This window comes from Rhinoderma darwinii, chromosome 6, assembly GCF_050947455.1.
Source record: "Rhinoderma darwinii isolate aRhiDar2 chromosome 6, aRhiDar2.hap1, whole genome shotgun sequence".
Taxonomy (NCBI): domain Eukaryota; kingdom Metazoa; phylum Chordata; class Amphibia; order Anura; family Rhinodermatidae; genus Rhinoderma; species Rhinoderma darwinii.
Window position 1 is genome coordinate 18,387,651 of NC_134692.1, and position 23,905 is coordinate 18,411,555.

The 23,905-nt window shown below is 41.9% G+C and overlaps 1 protein-coding gene across 1 annotated transcript in view; it reads left to right on the forward strand.

Moving 5' to 3' along the window:
• Positions 1-23,905, forward strand: part of ARHGAP15 (Rho GTPase activating protein 15) — a 222,241-nt gene that overhangs the window by 188,940 nt on the left and 9,396 nt on the right. The gene's annotated exons all lie outside the window — the stretch shown is intronic.

The following is a 23,905-nucleotide window of genomic DNA, read 5'->3' on the forward strand; positions in this document are numbered from 1 at the left end:
TCCAAACTTTTGACATGTCACTATGACATATCAGAAGTTTGTTAAACGTTTAACTTTAATAACATACTGTACAGTCCAGTAGCCAAGGGGCAGGGGACTAGCAGAGTGTGTTCCCTGGGTGACAGAGGGTTGGCTACAAGAATTAGTTACAATAAGGTTACATGCCCAAAATCTCCTGAGTAATATTAATAATGTGCTCATATTGTTACCATCAATTATGGGTATATAAGGCCTCATGCACACGACCGTAGCCAAGTACAGAACACGGCCGTAATAAGGCTTGCCCGTTCATTCTGCGGTCCGGGCTCCGGGGCCATGCACGGACCGTGGAAACCAGTGTCTTGTGCATGGCCCCATAGGAATGAATGGGGCCGCAATTCTCCCGTGGATTTTCAGGGGAATTGCGGCCGCAAAAGCACGTTCGTGTGCATGGGGCCTAAGATGTTTTTTTGCTGCCTACTTTGCTCCAATATATTAATTTATCCGATCTATCTATCTATCTATCTATCTATCTATCTATCTATCTATCTATCTATCTATCTATCTATCTATCCATCCATCTATCTATCTATCTATCTATCTATCTATCTATCTATCTATCTATCTATCTATCTATCTATCTATCTATCTATCTATCTATCCATCTATCTATATATCTATCTATCTATCTAGAATGTCCACCATACAGCAGCACCAGTCAGGAATATAGGTGGGTGCACGTCCCAGGAGCCCGATCACTGCTCCCAGATCCTCAATATTCGTCCAATAAGAGACAGCACTCCAATTCGTGAGAAAGGCTCCATGTAAAGAGCCGAAACGTCGCACAGGGGCTAATAAAAAGCCGTTTTTTCTATCACGAATTGGAGTGCTGTCTCTTATTGGACGAATATCTATCTATCTATGTCATATCTATCTATCTATCTAATCTCTATCTCTCCCATATCTGTCTATCTATCTATCTATCTATCTCATATCTATCTATCTATCTATCTATCTATCTATCTATCTATCTATCTATCTATCTATCTAATCTCTATCTCTCCCATATCTGTCTATCTATCTATCTATCTATCTATCTATCTATCTATCTATCTATCTATCTATCTATCTATCTATCTCCTATCTATCTATCTATCTCATATCTATCTATCTATCTATCTATCTATCTATCTATCTATCTATCTCATATCTATCTATCTATCTATCTATCTATCTATCTATCTATCTATCTATCTATCTATCTATCTATCTATCTATCTATCTCCTATCTATCTAATATCTATCTATCTATCTATCTATCTATCTATCTATCTATCTATCTATCTATCTATCTATCTATCTATCTAATCTCTATAACTCCCATATCTGTCTATCTATCTATCTATCTATCTATCTATCTATCTATCTATCTATCTATCTATCTATCTATCTATCTATCTATCTATCTATCTATCTATCTATCTATCTATATATCTCAGATCTATCTGTCCGTCCGTCCGTCTGTCTATCGAGGGATGCTCTGATTTGGAGCCACTATATACTATTTTGTTATTTCCCATTGCTAAAATAGCAGTTGCACCAAAATGTTCTGCAGCGCTATATTTTTAGCTCCCATTCATTTCAACGTAGAAGAACTGCTCATGCATTATTGGAAACATTGATATTCTCAAAACTCCACCAGGGGCAAATATATTTCATCTGTAACCTCTTCAGTTGCACGGCCGCTCTATGTACAAGGGGCCCATTGCCTGTGAGTCTAGTGACACCTGTAGTAAGTTCTCCTGGGGGGGCTATGAGGTGCTGCTTTAATGGTGTGAACTGGATATTAACTATTCACCGGAAAGGGACCCACACACTGTTCTAGAACAAGGATCCTCTCCTCCCTGCCCCCACAAATCTGACTCTATTGCATGCATGAGCCACAATTTCTTGTATATTATTCATATATCTAAATAAATGATGGCGGTAAAATGTACAGATTTGTTTGAATGTTTTGCAGTGTAAACTCTGGGAAATACATATGGCATGGATGAGATATTCATGTTATCAATAGTGAGATAAGTTAATAGGACTGTCACATTAATTGCCGATAAATAAACCGCTCCTGGCTGTGGAAAACACTTTACACCTTTGCTGATAATGTGCTATTTTTTACTATTACCTCCAGTGCAGGTAAATATGATTTCGGTGTCTGTAAATAGACCATTTCCAAGCTGATTAGAAAGCTTTAAAAAACACTCTATCGCTGGGCTGCTAACATGTGAAGTCACGCTGTGACATTACTTATCGAAAGTAACATTACCTGAAGGGATTTGGGCTCTTCTGTTTGCGAGACAAGAATTAAAGTGTTGCACAAAATGTCACTGCCTTGATTTTCAAAGAGAAATATTTGCTATTTATACACAAGATTGGTTTCTTGTCAACGTGCAGCTTTATGGTGCAATTTATTACCAGCAGATTATATCTCCCCTCACAATGCGGGTGCCATGTGATGTTCGATATAGAGAGCATGGGTATTCCTTGTAAGAGCTACTGTATATATCTTCAAATTAATATCTTCAAATTTAAGGGCATTTCCTCCTCTAAACCATTTTAGTTCCACCTGAAATGAAAAAATAAGCAAGTCTGCAAATAGTATTGATTAAAAATTCACTACCGTTTTGTGTTTATAGCTTCTATTCAAATCTATGGGTATCCATGGTAACAGACTACAAACAAATTCTGTGTAGTCTGATTCTGCAGTCATACTCATTTTTTTCCATCCTCTACTACATGCTAATATACATGCAATAGTTTAGTAGGGGACTGATAAAAGGGAGTATGACTGCGGGATCAGACTACACTGGGTTTGTGTTGTAGTCTGAAAGCATAAAGATACATTGGCCTGCGGAGGAGCTGTAAACACAAAACTATAGGACATTTTTTATCAAGACTATTCAAATACATGAAGTCATTGGCCTTTATAATAAAATGACGTCTAAGGGTATGTTCACACGTGCACGTCCGTTACAGCTGAAATTACGGAGCTGTTTTCGCCTGAATTTCAGACGTAATGGCATGTGCAGGCGTTTTTAGCAACGTCCATTACGGACGTAATTGGAGCTGTTTTTCTATGGAGTCAAGGGAAAACGGCTCGAATTACGTCCCAAGAAGTGACAGGCACTTCTTTGACGCGGGCATCTTTTTTACGCGCCGTCTTTTGACGGTGGCGCGTAAAAAAAATTACCATCTGCACAGTACATCGTAAGACCCATTCAAATAAATGGGCAGATGTTTGCCGATGCTTTCAAGCAGTATTTTCGGCCGTAATTCCAGGCGTAAAACGCCTGAATTACGTCCGTAAATAGTGCGTGTGAACATACCCTCAGTGAGTTATAGAGAATTAGGGGTATTACCGAGCTCTGCATCCCTTCATTTCAGCCGTTGCTTGAAGTTGCAGTTCACGGACGGCAGACATTACTTCAAAGTCTATAAGGCCACGTTCAGACATGGCGGAATTGCTGTTGAATTCCGCTCTGGACAGTCCTCAGTGGAATTCTGCAGCAGATGTTTTTTACATTTGTTTCTCTACATTTTTAGGAAACTTAGTTCAGACGTTGCGGAAAATAACTGTGCGGAAATCAGGCTGCGGTGCAGAGTTTCCCCTCCGCAGCAGCTCGTTATGTCGCAGAGAAGCAGCGGAATTTCACTGCAGATTTCAGCCTTTGCAGTGCAAAAACTGAAATCTGCGGCAAGTCCGCTGTGATATCTGCAACGTCTGAATTACCTGTCAAATATGCAAATGTTGCTGCAGATTTGTTGCGTAATTGCCCCGAACCTGCACCAACATTTGCAGCGAAAATATTGTGCCACGTGTGAACGTGGCCTAATAAAGCGATTTGGTTTGTGGTGTTTATGTTATAGTCTTGCGGGGCAGTGGTATTTTGTTCCAAATGCAGCATGCTCTAGACATAGTGGGTTTTTTTTGTCCATAGACTTCTCCATAGTATTTCAAAACCACCAAAAACACAAGTAAAAAGCGCCATTAAAAAATGCTTAAAACGCAAGGCGTTTTCTTCCCGAGTTCTAAAATGTTGAAAAAAAAAGTGTGTGTGAAGAAGGCCTTTGACAAGTCACAGAAAAGGGGCATCAAAATGACTTAAAAGGGTATTTTTTTTTAAACAAAGTAAGGTTACTCATAGCATAATGAAAAGCTGCACACATTTTTAATATACTTTCTGGATTAATTCCAGAATTTCTAGATTTCTAGATCTCTAGATCTCCGCTTGCTGTCATTCAATAAGAACCTTCAAAGGGTTTATTCTGTTTTTTTTTAAATTTTGTATGAGGGTAGGGGAGAGTATAAAATAATAAACTAACAGGTACAATTTAAAATGCCCCCTCGTTCCAGTGCTGACACTCCGTTTTGCTGCTCTGGTCCCGGAAGCTCCTGCACATGCCATTCATCGGTAACGTCCTGCTGCAGTCAATGGCTGGCCGATGAATGATACGTGATCACTGCAGAAGCTTCCGGACTGGGGAAAGGGGTATCGGCGCTGAAACTGGGGGCGTTTCAATGGGCGAGTACCGGTTATTATTTTTTATCTTATAACGCCCTCTACCCTCCTACAAAATTTGAAATCTCCCGGATAACCCCATTAACCAGTCCTGCACCCCTGTGGACCAGGACCAATTTCTATCAATTAGAAGTAAACAATTAAAGGTCCTGTTCAGTGACTGCAATCAGAGATCTTGAAAATCATAAGGAATTGATACACAAAGTATAATGGAAAATTGTTTAACTTTTTATTATACAATGAATAACCCTTATTTGCTAAAACCAAATTACCCTTTTAATACCACTGAAAGAAGGAAAGGATAGTTACCAATATAAGGGCAGGTTAAGCCGCCGGTTACCAGCAGGATGCAGACAGTGCTTGGGAGTATTCACTTGTGCCAATTTTGTAACTTTTTGTTGCCACAAAAATTTTGACAAAAAAGTCACAAAACGGCACGTGTGAAAACACCCATAATATTACTGTATGTAGAGGCGGGTAATATAGGTGCAAAGTACTGATGAACATCTACTCACACACCTAACATTCAGGAGGGTAATTCCTGCTTATTATTATAATGATAAGCAGATTGTGCAGCACCTTCTAAGTACACAATAAAAAATACTATCAGTGACACCCCCATTCTACTCAACATCACAGGGCCAGCATGACTAATAGGCGGACAGTCAGTGCTGATGTGATGACATCATGATGTATCCTGCGCACTATACCAGGCTTGAAGTAGTTAATGCTGGCTTCTACACGGGGACTTCATAGATACCTGCATTAGTTGTAGGCTAATCTCCTACTCTCTAATTAATTATCTATGTAGACCCCATGCAGGAACCTACATTAACTACTGAATATGATTAATGAACCACTATTTGGTGCAATTTTTGAATTACTTTTCATTAAAAATTATTTTTACTTTTTCAGATACAGCTGCTTTGTATCCTGTAGAAAGAGAAGCTGTATCTAGCGCTGAGACCTGAATCCATCAGGTCAGCAGCACTCACGGGTTAATTGTCAGCAGGTCCTGCATGTCTCTGACACGCAGGATCCACCTGTTATTGATCACATTTAAGTTATAAACTTAGATGTGATCGATAGCTCGATCGACACGCAGGACCCGCTGTCATTGAACCCGCCGGTGCCGCTATGCTGACGTAGTATATAATCAGATTAATTTTCTAAAGATCTCCTATTTAGTCAGTATTGGGACTCACCGGACCACCAGAGTTTAAATAGTCCGGCATATTCGATAATTTGCCACCTCCCTGGTTTAGGAATGATGAATTATTGGAATGTTACTCTAGTGGGATTTATTCCTTCAGCTTTTTAAACGCATAGGCCGAAAGCTAAAATTTTATCTTTTTGTTTTTTTAAAGAAATAAAAAATTGGTCGTTTTCCAAACAAATTATAGGTTTTCTTCTGCCATTAGGCATCTATTTGTCATCGTCACAATTAGTTGAAGAGATTGGTAGGAGGGTTGCAGAAACTCTTCCCTATCATCTTCTTTTTTTGAATGAAAATTGCTGAACCCAGATGTCTACTTTTGAACACACATAGAAAAAGACTCAGCCAACCGCAGCATCTGGCTCATTGGCTCGTTCATCAGGCAAGTTGTTGTCGGCGTTTCTCCTCCACGTGGTCAGCTGATTGCATGTCGCGTACCCTCTCATTTTATTATCTACACAAGAACATTATTTTCATTCTTCTGAGTCATTTTGTCTGTACTCAGATCCTTTTAGCTGGTAACATAGATTAGATGTATTTTCAAGCATGATTTAACCATCATATCGCCCTGAAAATAATATTTTAATACATTGTACGTAACGTTATTATGATTTTATTTATGATTTTTATTTTTATTTTTTAAATCTACTGAATATGGGTAAAAATTAAGAAAAAACTTCCCCTTTCACTCCGGTGGTCCTCTGGACACTGGCGAAATTTGTTTACGCTGCTGCAATGATGACGTGTTGTCCCGAGAAGTGACTGCGGAAGCCAATCACTTCAGTAAGGTTGTCGCATTTCTGCTGCGGCTAGTGATTGGTTGTCACAGTCACCTGTCTGGACAACATGTTATTGCTGCCTGCAGCAATGTAAATAAGGACCAGCAGGGGACATAGAGAATTTGAAAGAATTTTTTTTATTCTTTTAACCCATATAAAGTACATTAAAACATTTTTTAAAAAAGGTTGAAAAACTAATTTGACTATTCTCAAAGTCTAGTAAAAGAATATAATGACAAGAGTTTTTAATTCCTAATGTAAAAGTATACAAATGTGGCTACTTGCTAATGAATATTTTATAAATACTGAATTTTAATCAGAACATACACATAACTTGCATTTGTCTTAAATTTTTCGAGTGTACAAAATAAATTATAAAATTGTAGTAAAATAAAATTAGATTATTATTATTATCATAATTATTTTAAGTAGTAGAGGCATTATTATCGAGGTAGGTTTAGAGGTGATAGTAGTAATTTATTATAAAATAATAACAAACCCTTAAATAAAAAATGTATTCAAAATTAACTAATTAAACAAATATATAATTAAAAAAATACAATATAAAATGTTACTATAATTCAATTATATTATTACCATTATCATTAGTAGTGGAAGTGAAGTGGTTGCCGTCATATTCATTAATTATAAAGTATTAAAAACACACTCAAATAATGAATGAATTAATAAATAACCATAACTTTATTGTCTAACTACTTATTGGAACTAATATTATTTTCAACTGATCAGTTAAAAGATTTAGAAATTAAAATGTATTTACTATGACAAAAACAATTCATGCACAAAAACTTTTAATTTTACATTTTCTATTAATTTTAAAATGTTCACATTTTTCATTTTTATTAAATCCATTGCGTCATTTAATTCAGAATTGTATTTACTTGTAGACATAGTTCTACAATTACAACCTGTGAACAGCGTAGTATAATATGTTGGTGCTTTTAAGTAAACAGATATTTAAAAAAAAATAAGAATAAAATCAAATAATAAATAAAATCTTTTTTTAAATCTTAATCTTAAACTTGATTTTGATTTTCCATTAGTTTTTTTTACCAAAAAATAAATGAAAAAAAAGGCATTTTAAACGGTATCATCTGTGCGAAGAAAAACAACGAATCAATCCATATAATTAAAAGACATTTGTAGGGTTGGTAGTTTTATAATTACTATTGTGACAGAACATTGGCCTAGCTCTGAGAAAGATCTGCACATTTTTTTTAAATAAATAGCACTTGGAAAATTTTAAGGAGAGGATCATAGACTGGAACTCGCCCCATTTCTAATAGGAACAAATATCTGGCAGATATATACAAGAAACTGCTAACTCACAACAGAGTGACCTACTTGGAGGCATTCGCCAAAGAGACAGCATTTTATGCAATCCTTCTGAAGTAGCGTCGCTATATGTATACCATCTGCAGATTTATTATTGTGCCGAAAAAAAAATTCTCTGCTTGAACAATATAATATTGAACCAAACCCAAAGTAGAAGGCTCCAATATTGTGGGCGCCACACCCACACCTACTGATGTGGTCCAAGAATTATTTTTTTTCCTTTCTTTCTCTGAAAGCACCTAATTAAGAAATCCTGACTCATTTACATAGATCTTTTTGATCTAAATTACACTCCAAACCGCATCAAATTAGGAGCATCTGTGAATGTGAAGTGTTTGTTCCCTGTGTCTGCTCGAGGAAGGCCGGTTCTGGACAGCACATGTTTAAAGTGACGAAAAATTATTTAATAAGAACTTACCTCGAAGATGTATTTTTCCACTAATAAGTCACAGTGAGAATAAGCAGCGCCTAAATGTTTATGATTATTTCAGGCTGTGACACAAGATGTTACTGGCTTGGAATGATGAGGGAGTGCAGACCACCTACTTAGTTCCTATCATTTAGAAAAGTACTTTTTAATGGGCTTTTGTCAATAGAAACCTCTGTGTTCAGTATAATAATAATGAAATGCATCAACCTCACACCTGGCTAATAGCTAAATGAATAAAAAAATCTATTCTCATTATTATTTTATCCAAAGGAACCTGTCAGGGAACCTGTAGAAGATCAACGATGATCTGGTGGACCCTATTCCATTTAGTGCTTCCCAAACTGCTTCAGACTCAGACCAGCTAGAAATCCCATTGTGGTGGCTGTATTGTCCATGGTGACGTCACCTCTGAGTGCCGAAATTGCGACCTTTACCAGGTGATGTGTCGTCAGTATAGATGATGCGTCAACACTCAAGGAGGGTCCAAACTATTTACTTGTACATGTGCCCAGCCTCTTTCTATAGGCCACACACTGACTAGTGCACATGACCCCATCATCAGATCTCAAACATAAATTGACCCCAAAATCAGCCCACCAAAATTGAAACTTCAGACCACAAAAATTATCTGGTGGGCCCTATTCCATTTAGTGGCTCCCGAACTGCTTTAGACTCAGAAAACTCGAAACCAGCTAGAAACCCCATTGTGAAACTCTAACCTGCTCTCCAGTAGACCACGGTGGCTGTATTGTCCATGGAGACATCACCTCTGAGCACCGCAATTGCAACTTTTACCAGGTGATGTGTCGTCAGTATTGATGATGCGTCGACACACATGGAGGGTCCAAACTTTTTACTTGTACATGTGCCCAGATTCTTTCTATAGGCCACACACCCAAAAATGCCTCACTAGTGCACATGACCCCATCAGATCCCAAACATAAATTGAGACCACAAACTTCAGCCCACCAAAATTGAGACTTCAGACCACAAAAAGTTATTGAGACCCCAAAAATAATTCAGATCTCAGAATTCAGCCCCCATATACAGCTGCATTTACAAGCACAAGCTATAGGAGAAAAGGACACAGGCTGCTCCTTATGCAGAGAGGGGATGAAGCAACATGGCTCCCTGCCCTCCCAATGCATTGGGCAGGTCACCGATTGGCGCCAGCTATGCGCAGTGGAAATCAAATGCAATTACCAAAAATCAGTCTGCCGAACCACAGCAACCCCACCAAAGAACCATCTACAGTTTGGGAATCACTAACCTAGTATGCATCATGTTACTAGACTTGAGCCACCTTCCAGACTCCTAGAAATAGAGCGCACCCTCTTTCACATAAATCAGCACCACATGGAAGTATCTAAAACGGCATAGAGAGCCCCGAGAGGGGAGGGAAATGTTGGCCTAGTTATTCTCCTGCTCCCTGATATTCACTCGGTTTAGGGGACATCTTACAGATGTAATAAATCAAGGCCTCACCAATCACAAATTCTACTTGCGGTCACACATGAGACCACATAGTACTACCACGACTGGACTGCAATGGAAAAAAAAATGGTGATGGTCGCAAGATACCCAAGTATGACAATATTTTGTGCCACAGGAAAGCATCTTGATTGCAGCAGTCCTACGATTTTCCCATGACTTGTGTGTGACCACAAGTCCCTTTGTAGCCCAAGCCTAAATCTCTTATAGAAATGTTAGTAAAAGGGTCTTTTTTTTCCTGAAACAGCGCCCTTCTGTTCCAGAGACTGTAGCTCAACCTCATTCATTTCATATTAAGATGTCAATTTTTTAAATATTTGCTATATCATAAAATTATGTTTTCCTTGGGATCTGGTAATAAGACTGAAGAAGAACAGTGAGGTCTATATTTCCCCTCACTGTTGACTTTAGTTGGTGGAAATGGTGGAGAATAATATCACCTTGAACCATGCTCTGTGTTACTAATAGGGCCTGGACTCTGCAGACAAGGGGCATGGGTAGTAATAGATGTTGCAGAAGTTGGAAATGCCCCTAGTTATGCGGGTCGTCTTGCCACATAACAGTGGTGACTACAATATAGACCTGTGGTCTCCAACTTGTGGCTCTCCAGCTGTTCTGAAGCTACAACTCCCATCATCAAGGGCATAGCTAAGGAGGAAGCCTGGGTACTATGGGAGGGTGGTGAAGGCAACAAGCAACTCTCCTCATTACAAGCTTGGAAAGTTAAGTTTTAGGTTGGGGAAGGGGGTTGTGCTTCATTTTTTCCCTGGTTCTTTCTACATCTATGATACATTCGCAATAGAAAACATTTGTAACTATTATATGATTTGTTATATTATATTTATATTCTTAATATTGTTGCATAGTGAACCACATATCAAATACAGGGGGTTGCATAGCACACGGGGGATGTTATCTGGTAAATTGGATGGATAACAATTGATCTGCACACGTCTTTCACTACAACGGGGATAATGGCAGCTGCTTAAAGTAAGAATAATGATCTAAATGGCCACTGAAAACAAGAGTAGACCAAACAAAACTGACCTAGATCTCCAGAGTGAAGTCCTGGGAGGATTCTGTGTTGGTGTAGAACAGATACTAAGACTGAAAGACGTGGGAACCGAGAAGTCTTAATTGTCAGCAGACGGGAGTGGTTAACGTTTTTCTTCATTTTCGGATTCTTGGCCTTGAAAAGTTAATACAGGCCTGAAAATAAATTCTAATATTCATGGCAAAACCAGTTAGTGCAGTAGTCTCCAATCTGCGGCTCTCCATCTGTTGGGACACTACAACTCCCAGCATGGTTACCCATAAAGTTATCACCTACGTATAATAAATATAATAGTAATAAATGCAATGGAAAGAGGCGATCGCCTCTGGACACTCGGGTCACGGGACTTTCCCTCACACGATCGCTTGTGATCTCTTTCAATACGTGGCCCAGGTCTCCATCTAGCTTTGCAGTATTGTCCAAATCTCATGAGTACCTACAGCTACCCTTCTATGCACAAGAGCTAATATATGGTTGTAGCAGCAGTGCTGACTATCAGACTTAGCAGGGTTGAGTTTGTCATTTGGAAAAACGTATCAAAATGTGCGATCTATAGTTTTACATAGGACGGGAGCTAAACCTGCAGATTTATCTCAGCTCGTTATCATGATACAAAGATGATGCCGTCTCAAAGAATTAAAGGGGTTCCAAAACTTGCGCCCGGAAGCTGCTGTCAGGAAGGGGACTCACTTTGGATCATACACACAATTCTGATTCTGCATCCTTGCACCCATTACAGGGTTTGCAGTATGGTGTTCAGGAAGAGGGTGTAGATGAGAGGGAAAAGGGGTGTCAGGGCATATACCCTGGGGAGTGCTGTGTGCCAGGGGCCACGCCAACGAGACTCTCTGTCCCAGCAAGAAAATGTTGTGCCGGGTAAAAGAAAGCCAAACGATCACTCTGCCAGGAAGTGCTCACCTATGTCCAGAACCGAATATACTAAGTCACACACAGGAGAGCACTATGTCAGCACCACGGTCCTGGATGTGCTATTCTACAGCTTTAATTCTGGCCTGGGGTTGGGATGGGGAGGCAAAATCAGGACAGAATGTTTTTTGCAAATTTGCCCCCAAATCCCGACTGCAGCCTCTTAGTCACCCCTTTTCGTTAAAGATGATTCATCAGCTCTCCAGATAGGTCTGTAAATAATTCTCCATAAAATAACAATTCTGGAGTAGTTTGCATTGTGCTGTTCCTCTGTTATTCCTCCTGGAAATGTATGAATAAATTGACAACTGTGTTACAATCCTCCTTATCAATATGGTTTGTGTCGCTGCACATTGTCTATTCAGTGCTGACAATGTCAGACTGTGTAGTTACACACCCTATGAAGAAGGTCAGGAGAGCACGATTAATTACCGTCACCATTTCGGGCCCCACTTCCGGGAGCCCCCAGATCATACACACCTTCCCCTACATCATAAACACAACAGAAATAAAAAATAAAATAAAAAAACATTTCCTTTATGCTCTTGCATCTTCTCTTGTCTACGGGGGGCCAGCCCTGAATCGCCCCGAACTCACATCAGTCTGGCAGCGCCAGGACATTTTAAGCGATGAAGCACACAACGTCCAGCATCAGAACATCGTGTGCTGTGTCGACTTTGTATACGGTGCGGTACAGACTGCCTAATGTGGTTGCCTGAGGGCATTCAAGACTGGCCCCCTTTCCCTCCCGGCCCTGTCATGGTTGCACCCCCTGGACGAGGTGAATTAAAAAAAAAAAACGAGATTTATTGATTCATTTACTGGAGAAATAGCAGAGGAACGGCACAATGCAAACTTCTAAGTAAGGATGCTTCAGAATCAGAGGCATAGCTAGTAGGGGGGCAGTGGCGAGATGGTTGGGGCCAGGGCCTGTCCCGCAGCTGTGGCATTTCCTGGTTTCAACTGTATCTGCATCCTCAGGACACAGAAACAGTTGAATCCAATGCTGTGGCAGGGAGCTGACATCTCCTTGCTCCAGCATTCACTATGTAATGCCAGCTGTAAATGGCTTGACGAAGGCAGGTGCGATGTAGTGATGTCATCGCGCCTGTCTGTGCAGAGCCACACACTGCACAGCGTGATGGAGTAGAGGGATCTCCTCTACTCGTCGTGGGAAAGGGGATAGGTGAATATTTATTTATATTTTTTTTTATTATGCACTATGGGGCATTATACTGTGTGGGGGCAGCTATGGGGCATTATACTGTGTGGGAGCCGCTATTGGAGATTATTCTTTATTGAGGTAGCTATGGGACATTATACTGTGTGGGGGCAGCTGTAGAGGCAGTATAATGTGTGGGAGGCACTATGGGGGCATTATACTGTTTGGGGACAGCTACAGGGGCATTATACTGTGTGGGGGCACTTATGGGGCATTATACTGTGTTGGGGAACGTATGGGGGCATTATTCAAGGTGAGGCAGCTTTAGGGGCATTATACTGTGCGGGGGCCACTAAGGGGTCATTATACTATATGGGGGACACTAAGGGGTTATTATTCTTTGTGGGAACAATCATAGGGGCATTATACTGTGTGGGGGTAGCTATAGGGGCAGTATCCTGTGTGGGGGCAGCTATCAGGGCATTATACTGTGAGTGGGCCACTAAAGGGTCACAATGTGTGGGGGGACCACTGGGTTGGGGGTAATCAGATGTGTTTGCCCCCCCCCCCCCCCCGATCCGTGCTAAAGTCCTAGCTACGTCTCTGACCAGAATTGTTATTTCAGGGGGATATTCCCTAAAATGGACATGTCCAAAAACCTGACAGATCCTTTTTAAATTGTAGCCCCTTTAACTGACAACACCAGCTCTGCTACATCTATACTTTCCTGTGTATAGTTAAAATACCCCTATTACCTGCACGTTTCGCCACCATTGTCTAGTATATTCCAGGGATAATGAGGTTGATACAGAACACGTGTTCCTGCTGTTAGTTTATCTAAGTATTTGCTGAGTTTATTTACTCAATTTAGGCAGAACAGGTAAGATCCAAATTTACAAGAAATTTCAGGACGTCAGATGAAACAAAAGCCAATGTTTTAAGAAGTCTGTCAGGAAACATTGAGAGGAAAGTGCCTGCGCTTTGTTGTGGCATTCAGTATTCCAGTATGGAGCCAGCAGTCGTCCCCTTGTCTACATCGCCTGGATTCAATAAGCAGTTATGTATGCGGATTATGACAATGCGGTCAAGTCCAGCAGATTTTTTCACTCTACCTTCTTATCCCAGAGAACACAGAATCTGGTGTTTATTTTTGCTGTCCTCATTCAGCATTTTAAAATATTCACAATTTGATTCGGGCTATGCTTATTTGATATGATTATTATAACTGCTCCGCCATAGACATAAGCACAACTGAAGTCGAAGGAAGGAATTTTCCCTATATAACAAAAACATAATTTGCATACGTTGTTTCAAATATAAGGAGGAATGTATAACAAATACATCAGCGCTTGGTACCGGAACGTGCGGTTACCACGGCTCTTCTAATCACATGGGCGCTCACATCTATGTGTTCACATGAAATTTATAAGAATTGGTTGTTACAATGAAAAATAAAGAAAAATTAATGACATTATATATAGCTAACCTGTTATAAATAAACAGTACTCGGTGAGTGCAAACATGAGTCAATTTCTAGCTATTTACCCATATATACAGTATATACAGTGCGTGTGACGTGTATATGCTAGAATATTATTTTTATCATTATTAATAAAATCTCTCTCATATCTATCCACAATGGCCTCTGTAGATAATACTACAGTGCCCTCTGTAGATGGTGCCACAGTGTCCTCTGTATGTAATGGAACTCACACCCCCTTGTAGATAGTGCCACACACACCACTTTGTAGATAGTGCCACACACACACCCTCTACAGATAGTGCCACACACACGCCCCTATAGATAGCTCCATTGGGGCTCCGTCTAGGAGTGGAATCCCCAGCCAGAGCATTGCCGACGCTCTGGTCAGGGATTTCTGTCTTAAAGGAGCCCCTGATGTCACCGTCAATATACATAGAGTGACATCAGGGGCTACCTCTAGGAGCGGAATCTCTGGCCAGAATCTCCGGCAACACTCTGGCCGGGGATTCCGGTCCAGGAGGAGCCCCTGACGTCACTGTCCATATATGGACAGTTGCGTCAGGGGCTCCTCCAGCAGAGGAATCCCCGGCCAGAGTGTCAGCAACGCTCTGGCTGGGGATTCTACTCCCAGAGGGAGCCCCAATGGAGCTAACTATAGTGAGCGTGGGGGTAGGGCAGTCAACAGGGTGGGGTGTGTGAGGCAATATCTACAGGAGGGTTGCACTATCTACAGGGGGCTGTGTGGTCATTGCTCACCTACCACCGATGATCCAGCAGCATGGTAAAGGGACTGCGCTCCAGCGTGACGTCATGAAGGAACACCGGCGCGCTTCTCCAGCCTGCTCTCTCCTCCTCCGAAGGAGCTTCGGTGTCCCGCGGGCCGCAGATGACAGGGGCTGCATGCGGCCCGTGTGTTGCGTGTTTGACACCCTTGGTCTAGACCCTATGTCCCACTATGTCAGCTCTATAATGTTGTGCATTAAAAAGCATACTTTTTTTACTGTGAATTTCACCTCAAGTCCAAAGAGTCAATGGTAAAATCTGCATGGCTACATTTTTTTTGCTGCTGTTTTTGCTGGATTTCGCTGCAAATTTGCCGCTAAATACACACTCTGCATTGCAAAGTGTTAAATCCGTCACTAAAGTGCGCCGCTTTTCTGCCAAAGAATGAGCATGCTACGGGATTAAAAATATTCCCAGCATGCTCTAATTTAGAAGCAGATTTTATTAGATTTTTTGAAAACATCCCATCCACATGTATTGTACAAAAAATTGGCAAGGGAAAAAATCTGTGGCAATTCGGGCACTTCTGAACATGGCCTTAGGGTGTGAGTTCAGCTGAGGTTAAGAAAATAGTTACTGGCATGAAAAAGATCAGAACCATTTTTTTTACTACATAACCACCTAGGTGCGAGAAAATCTATATAAACACATTACCCTGTTCGTATGCGATGGTCATAACAGGCCGGAGAATGCTGCGAAATGAAAAGTGTCTCTTGATACTTTGGGTATGTAGTGTAGACAGTCCGCCGTGTGACAAGTGAATGCCACATAAGTTCAACTTCTACCTCTGCTGAAAGCAACGTTCAATTCTGGAAAAAAAAATAAAAAAATTACGGTTTCATTCCAGGCTGCGAATGCCAGAGGCAGTTAGGAGGGTGAAGGATATCTATCATGAAACGTCCAGTGCCGTGGCACTCTGCCAATTTATTTACTGACCTTCAACACAACAGACATAAACCTGACCCCGTAAGATGGAGCCTAAGGGGAAATGGCCCTGAACACCGATTCCTATATCCTGTTGTTCTGCGGTCTAAATTACGGGCTAATTAATTACCACTGGCATCTTTGGCATTGCCTGTCAAATTGGATTAAGTGTATCTCTTCACTGTTAATGCGCAAAAAAAAAAATCTGGTTTCTGTGTCGATTCTAAGAGTTAACAATCCTCATGCAGATCAATGGAGTCTCCGAGAGCAGGTAGCTCTTAAATAAAGAAAACAAGAATCCCAATTGTCGCCCTTGATTTATAGACTTTCATTAGCTGCTCACCACCTGCAACTTCTGGCCCCTGCCTGGAATCAATTAGTCAATTTAATATCATTTATTTTACCAATTTCTTCTTGTCTCGCAAGTATTGATGTCTGAACCATGAATCAGACCACTATTGGGCCATAATATATTTTTAATGTGTCAAAGGAGCCTTAAAAAAAGAGAGCATTTTCTTAAGTGAAGCCATCTCAATGCAAATCAGTAGAATGCCTCGATTTAACCAGGAGCTAAATTTTTATATACATGTTATTTCAGCCACGAAGGATAACGGAACATGAGAATTATCAAACATGAAATTCAATGTACAATAAATGCATTAAAGGAGATCTTAAGTCCCCCAATTTGATTTTGTTCTGCCTTAGTGTATGCAAACGTGGCGTTAGTGGTGTGCGACACGTGCACATATGTCCCTTCTGAAGGAGATCCCACAGAGGGCCAAGTACCTGAGGCTTGAGACCACCACATATATTTTTATTAATTTTATATCCGTATTAATAAAGACATTGTTGTTATAGTCACGTTCTGGATGTGCAATCCGTTTGGCCCTGAGGTGAGGAGTCAAGGCCCAGTTCAAACAGGGTTTTTTTACGCGGAAACCGTGTCGGAAAACGAGCCAAAAAACACCTGAAAATGCCTCCTATTGATTCAATGGCAGACGGAGGCACTTTTTTCCCGCAAGCAGTAAAGAACGTTCGCAGGAAAAAGAAGCGACATGCCCTATCTTCGGGGGTTTACACAGAGAAAGCGTATTTCGCAGCATTTTTGCCCGTGGCCCGTCCGTGTGCGTTGCGTTTTACATCAGTGTGCTTTGCGTGACTTTCACGCACCCATTGACCCAGTGAAAACGCACCTATATAGGGCTTGCAGTGAGACGGACACTCACTTCGTGAAAACTCACGCATGTGTGAATAGCCCCATTAAAATCAATGGGTCCGTGTGCTGTGCGTTATTTCAACATACAGCACACGAGCGAGATTCACGCTCGTCTGAATGAGCCTTTAGGGTATGTTCACATGGCGGGGGTCCGTAACGGCTGAAATTACGGGGATGTTTCAGCCTGAAAACATCCCCGTAATTTCAGCCGTACCGGCATGTGCAGGCGCTTGAACGCCGCGTCAATTACGGCCGTAATTAGCGCTGCTATTCATTGGAGTCAATGAATAGCGGCTCCAATTACGGCCAAAGAAGTGACAGGTCACTTCTTCTACGCGGGCGTCTATTTACGCGCCGTCATTTGACAGCGGCGCGTAAATATACGCCTCGTGTGAACAGACAAACGTCTGCCCATTGCTTTCAATGGGCAGATGTTTGTCAGCGCTATTGAGGCGCTATTTTCAGACGTAATTCGGGCCAAAAACGCCCGAATTACGTCCGTAAATAGGCCGTGTGAACATACCCTTAGACTTTGCTGCAGGAAGATCGCCAGGTCTTGTTCCTCAGAACAGTCACGGATTGGCAGCAGTAGAGCTGATGGAGTTGTAGCATAGTCAGGATGCGACAGACCAGGGGATAAGAAAGGAGCGTAATTAGGAGATGGCCTGGAGTACAACAACAGGTACCAGGCAAACAATCCAAAGGACAAGGCAGTGGTGTATCCAGAAACAAGGCCGAGGTCAGGAACAAGGTAGCAAAAATCAGTGACAATTGTACAGAAACAGAAGCCAGAAAAAGTGAGAATCTGAATCAGCAAACAAAATGCTGAGGTCTCCTTTAAATAGGATGCCAGGACCCGAAGTCAACTTCGGGCATCAGTTGCCTTGGCAACACAGCGCCGCCATGAAGACACGGAAGGAAAGCCGTGGCCCGATCCAGAAGGGTCATGGCAGAAGACAGGATTTGCATTGCTGTATCAGTGGAGGCATTTGATTGCCTAGCCAGCGGGGAATAGCCGCTGGGAGTAACAATTATATAGCACTGTTATTACATTACCATATGTATGGAGCTGTTATTTGGTCACTGTATGGAGCTGTTATTTGGTCACTGTATGGCGGTATTATTTGGTCACTGTATGGCGGTATTATTTGGTCACTGTATGGAGGTATTATTTGGTCACTGTATGGAGGTATTATTTGGTCACTGTATGGAGGTATTATTTGGTCACTGTATGGAGGTATTATTTGGTCACTGTATGGCGGTATTATTTGGTCACTGTATGGAGGTATTATTTGGTCACTGTATGGAGGTATTATTTGGTCACTGTATGGCGGTATTATTTGGTCACTGTATGGAGGTATTATTTGGTCACTGTATGGAGGTATTATTTGGTCACTGTATGGCGGTATTATTTGGTCACTGTATGGCGGTATTATTTGGTCACTGTATGGCGGTATTATTTGGTCACTGTATGGCAGTATTATTTGGTCACTATATGGCGGTATTATTTGAGCACTGTATGGCGGTATTTACATTGTGTGGCACTGCTACTTGGGCACAATACTGTATATTGTTTTTGCAGTGTATGGTGGTGGTGGCGGCACTGCACTGGTATTTAGAACGACTCTGTGGAAATGTTATTTGACCAACATATGCTTATACACCCTTCTGTAAACACTTATAATTAGGAACTGTATGACATGGTTAATTGTACACGATATAACCGTACACTATATGGGGAGCTCTAACAGAAGGTACAGTACCGCGAGGATCATCACCCAACATAAGACCGGCCCTGAGTATATGTGAGGCGTCTACCTGATAATCCCCATGTTAATATGTGCCACCTCCCTTCTGCACACAGTGGCCAAGAGGGAAGATGGCTGTCAGTCAAGTAAACTTTAAAGGGGACCACTGGTAACTTTATGGCTCCTTGTTACAGTTCTTCTTTAACATTTTGGTGCAATGCTTAGAACATTATGTTGAAGACTTCTCTTAACTAAATGCTTTTTATTCTCCTGAAGTGTACAACGGGATTATAAATTGTGATGAGCTGAACCTCCATTAGCTTAAACTTCTCAAAACCTTAAAGGGTAACTAAATGTTCAACAAACTTCTGACATGTCGCAGTGACATGTCAGAAGTTTTGATTTGTGGGGTTCCGAGCAATGAGACCCCCCCCCCCACCAATCGCTAAAACAATGCGGAAGTGCTCGTGTGAGCGCTCAGCCGCTTTGTTTCTGTTCGGCTTTTTCCAGGAAATCCGATGTTTCGGAGTACGGGCTCACAGACTTTCTATTGAGCCCGTACTCCGATACATTGATTTCTGGAAAAAGCCGACCAGAAAAAAAAAAAAGCAGCTGAGCGCTCACACAAGCGCTTCCGCATCATTTTAGCGATTGGTGGGGGTCTCAGTGCTCGGAACCCCACAAATCAAAACTTCTGACATGTTACTATGACATGTCAGAAGTTTGTTGAACGTTTAATTACCCTTTAAATCATGTATGACTACAGCTGGCCCCCATTATCCCCACGCATGTCACACACTCTCAGGAAGCTGAGATATAAGGTGCTATATGTTGGAACCTGACAATGTAGCGTTGCATTAGTTGTCCCTGTTATTGTCTGTGACATTGAGGATAAACTGTGGTCACCAGGGATTTTCTTTCTCTGTCTAAAGCTGACCATAGACCTAAAGAGTGATGAATGGGCAAAATGCCCATAAGGAACCATAAGGAGGGCCATGTGGCCCCCAGGAAGAAAAGGGTTGTAGTGGGGTACCTTAGATAGTTTGGTAGGAATAGGGATAATGCAGCTTAAGGGTTTTGTTTTTTTTGCTTTGTCCAAAATGGAGCTTGCCACATGGCTTGCGGTATCAGGTAGTCTAATGGGGAGGTAAAGGAACAATAGGGGATGGTTAGACCTGAAGGTAGATGTAAGGCAATTGGGTAAGGAAATTAGGGAAGGAGTAAAGTTAATTGGGTAAGGAGATTAGTGTAGGAGGATTTAAGGAAGGTAAATTGAAGGAGAGCAGGTTAATTTTGTTTCTGTTAACAGGGAAAAGCAAGACCGACCCACCCAGCCCTTATTATAAGTTTTGTTGTAATGATCTGTGTTGTAAGGCGGGATTGCGGCACTTCACACACATGGAGTCGGTAGCTATGGGCCACGGCGAGATTACCACGAGCTACACGGCAGGGTTTCTCGTCTGTGGGGGGACACAAGCTACACGGCTGGTCCCCTTGTTCGGGACACAAGCTACACGGCTGGTCCCCGGTTCGGGACACAAGCTACACGGCTGGTCCCCGGTTCGGACGGACTTGGACAACTACGAAGCTTGGTCATGGTAGCCAGCGGTTGCTCAGGGGGAGCCAGTGGAGGTGCTTGTGCACCGCTGGCTCCTAGTCCTTGGGAGGGCAGAGGCAGGCGGGCCCCGACCCATCACGTGAGGTGCCGCAATTGGTCGGGTTCACCCAACTGAGCTGTATAATGTGTTTTAAATAAAGGGTGGCTAGTGCTACAAATTTATTTACAATACTATTGTTGCGGTGTGGTTATTTGTGTTAGATGAGTGGGGGTTTAACATGTGCACTCCTTAAGATTACCATGAATGATACAAAATTGTTACAATCATTAGAGATAATCGCTACATTCATAATACTAAAGATGATCCATTCCAAACAATGTGCTCACTCCATATCACAGACAGAAGCAGGGACAACTAAAGGAGCTCTACAATGTAAAAAAAAAAAAAACAACATGCAACTCCTAATATCTCAGCTTCCTGAACCCCTGACATGGGAAGGGAAGAGGGAAATTTGGGATCATTGCAGTCACACCTTAAAGGGGTTGTCCAGTTTTGCAGTTGTTTTTTAAACTGATGACCTTTCCACAGGATCGATCATCAGTATATGATCGGTGGGGGTCCAACACACGGACCTCTAGGCACCAGAAGTTATGCAGTGGTGTGTGCCGGAAGCAGGAGGCTCCGACCACTGTATAGCAGCCATCCTGGGTTACCACAGCTCTGGTCCTATTCACTTGAATAGGAGCAGAGCTGTAGTACAGCAGCACGACCGCTATACTGTGGCTGGAGCCATCTGCTTCCTGCACCGATCCCTGCGTAGCTACCGCCAGCCGAAACAGCTGATTGGTGTGGGGTCCGAGTTTCAAACCCTCACCAATAATATACTGATGCTGTGGATAGAAGAAAATACTCTGACCCGATAATGGCAGCTGACATTGAGCGCCAAAAGCAGCGGTCAGCCGCCATTATTTTATAGCGGCCACAGAGCCGAACAACAGTGTGTCAGTACAACCTAGTGCCTGATGAACGTTGCACTTAGCCACTGATATAATAAAGAAAGAATACTTTACTCCAACTCGGAGTGACTCCAATTGGGTTGAGCCCCTACTTGTGCACCCATCTGATCTGGTGCTGTCTGAACCAATTCATATCCTGTGGATAAGTCATCAGTCTAAAAAGCAGCCACAACCTGGACAACCCCTGTAAGATGTATCTTTTGGGTGGATTTAGGCTCTGAATGTATCCTGTAAGTAGATTTAAGAACCAGAACTTTCTGATGCAAATGAGCTCATATTAGCCAAAAGGACTCCTCCAAAAGGAAGAGAGACCCATCCGTAGACATTGATTTCCAATACCCTGTTCTGTACTGATAAGGGGCAAGAACCCTGATATTGTGTTGTCTACAGATGGGGGTCTCTTCCTTTTGGAGGAGTCTCTGGTTTGGCTGACATGAGCTAATTTGCATACTTTTTTCCCATCGAGCATTGACTTTAAATAAGGCTTCCTACACCTGGCCGGTCTCTTCAATAAAAGCCAGTACCTCTCCTGAACAGAACTTTCTTCATAGAGACCTTCCACTCTGACAGGTTTACTAACTGCAGTTTGGGTGGCAGAAGTTGAAATTGTCAGGCTTCCCCATGACTATGTACAAAAAGGGGTTGTCTGGAAGATGGCGCATTGCCAACTGGAGAACTTCTAGCATATCTTCTATTTTATTTTTGCAGCCCCAATTGGCTATTCGGGGTAAAGCTTAAATGAGTATTCCAGCCTCTAGCATTTTTCACCTGTCCACTGGTTAGGTGAAATATGCTAGATTAGTGGGGGTCTGTCTGCTGGCACCCCCAGGTCCACTGTTCAACCGAGCTGCAAGATGGCAGCTAGGAGTAGTTTGGATGGCGCGGAGGCCAGGCATGCACGTAAGCAGCCGAGCGATGTGCTCGGCTGTTTCCATCAGCCCCATAGATTTTGAATGGCCTCATAGACTTGAGGTGGGCGAAACGGGGGACCAGAATTCCCTGTTATGGCAATCGGTGGGGTCCCTGCAGTCGGACCCCCACTGATCTTACATTTTTTACCTCTCTAATCAGCTCTCATGAGTCTATTTTAATAAATACAGTATATTTATTCTTAGAACTCTGAAGTGCTGTTACTCTGTTATTCCTCCTGGAAATGTATGACATATTATTATTATTATTTCAGTTACTTATATAGCGCCAACATATTACGCAGCGCTGTACAGAGGTCCTCTTTTACTGTCCCATTGGGGCTCACAATCTAAATTCCCTATTGGTATGTTTTTGGGGTGTGGGAGGAAACTGGAGTACCCAGAGGAAACCCACACAAACACAGGGAGAACATACCAACTCCATGCAGATGTTGTCCTTGGTTGGATTTGAACCCAAGCGCTGCAAGGCAACAGTGCTAACCACTGAGCCACTGTGCTGGCATATTTGACAACTGGGTGTTACCAATCGCCTTGTCATTAGGATATGTGTTAACACAGTCTATTTAGTCTTAGAACTCTGCAGTGATGTTCCTCTGTTATTCCTCCTGGAAATGTATGAGATATCTGACAACTGGGTGTTACTAATCCCCTTGTCATTAGGATATGTGTTAACACAGTCTGACACCGTCAGCACTAATTAGACAGTGTCAGAGAGTGTAGAGACATACCCCACTGACAAAGGGAATGATAGCATTACGTTGTCAATGTGTTTATACATTTCCAGGAGGAATAACAGAGGAATAGCACAATGCAGAGTTCTAAAAAAAAAAGGCAGACCGAATTGTTATATCATGGGAATACAAGAATTGATTAAAGCAGGCATGTCAGGAGAGCAACAAGTCCTCTATAATACAACTTTATATAGAGGTCACAGTTGTCAGGACTCCACTGCTATGAAGAGCAATGATTCTGCAGCACTGACTTCATTGCTCTTTCATCCAGATACGACCATTAGGGGATGGATCCAGCTCCGCTGTACTCCTCGTTGTGTTAGCCCAGTTGGCGTCAGTGCTTTGGCTTCATCTATCACACTTTGTTTCATTCCGTTTCACACACTTATCATTTTGTCATGACAGAGCTCAATTGTATTTTGACTTTAATGATATCAGTCAGTTTTGGATGCCGTCGCATTGTTCCTATCTGGCTCTACTAGAATGGTTCACACATGTACAGCGCGTGAGCTCCACAATATGACAATGTCTGTTTTTTCCTATTT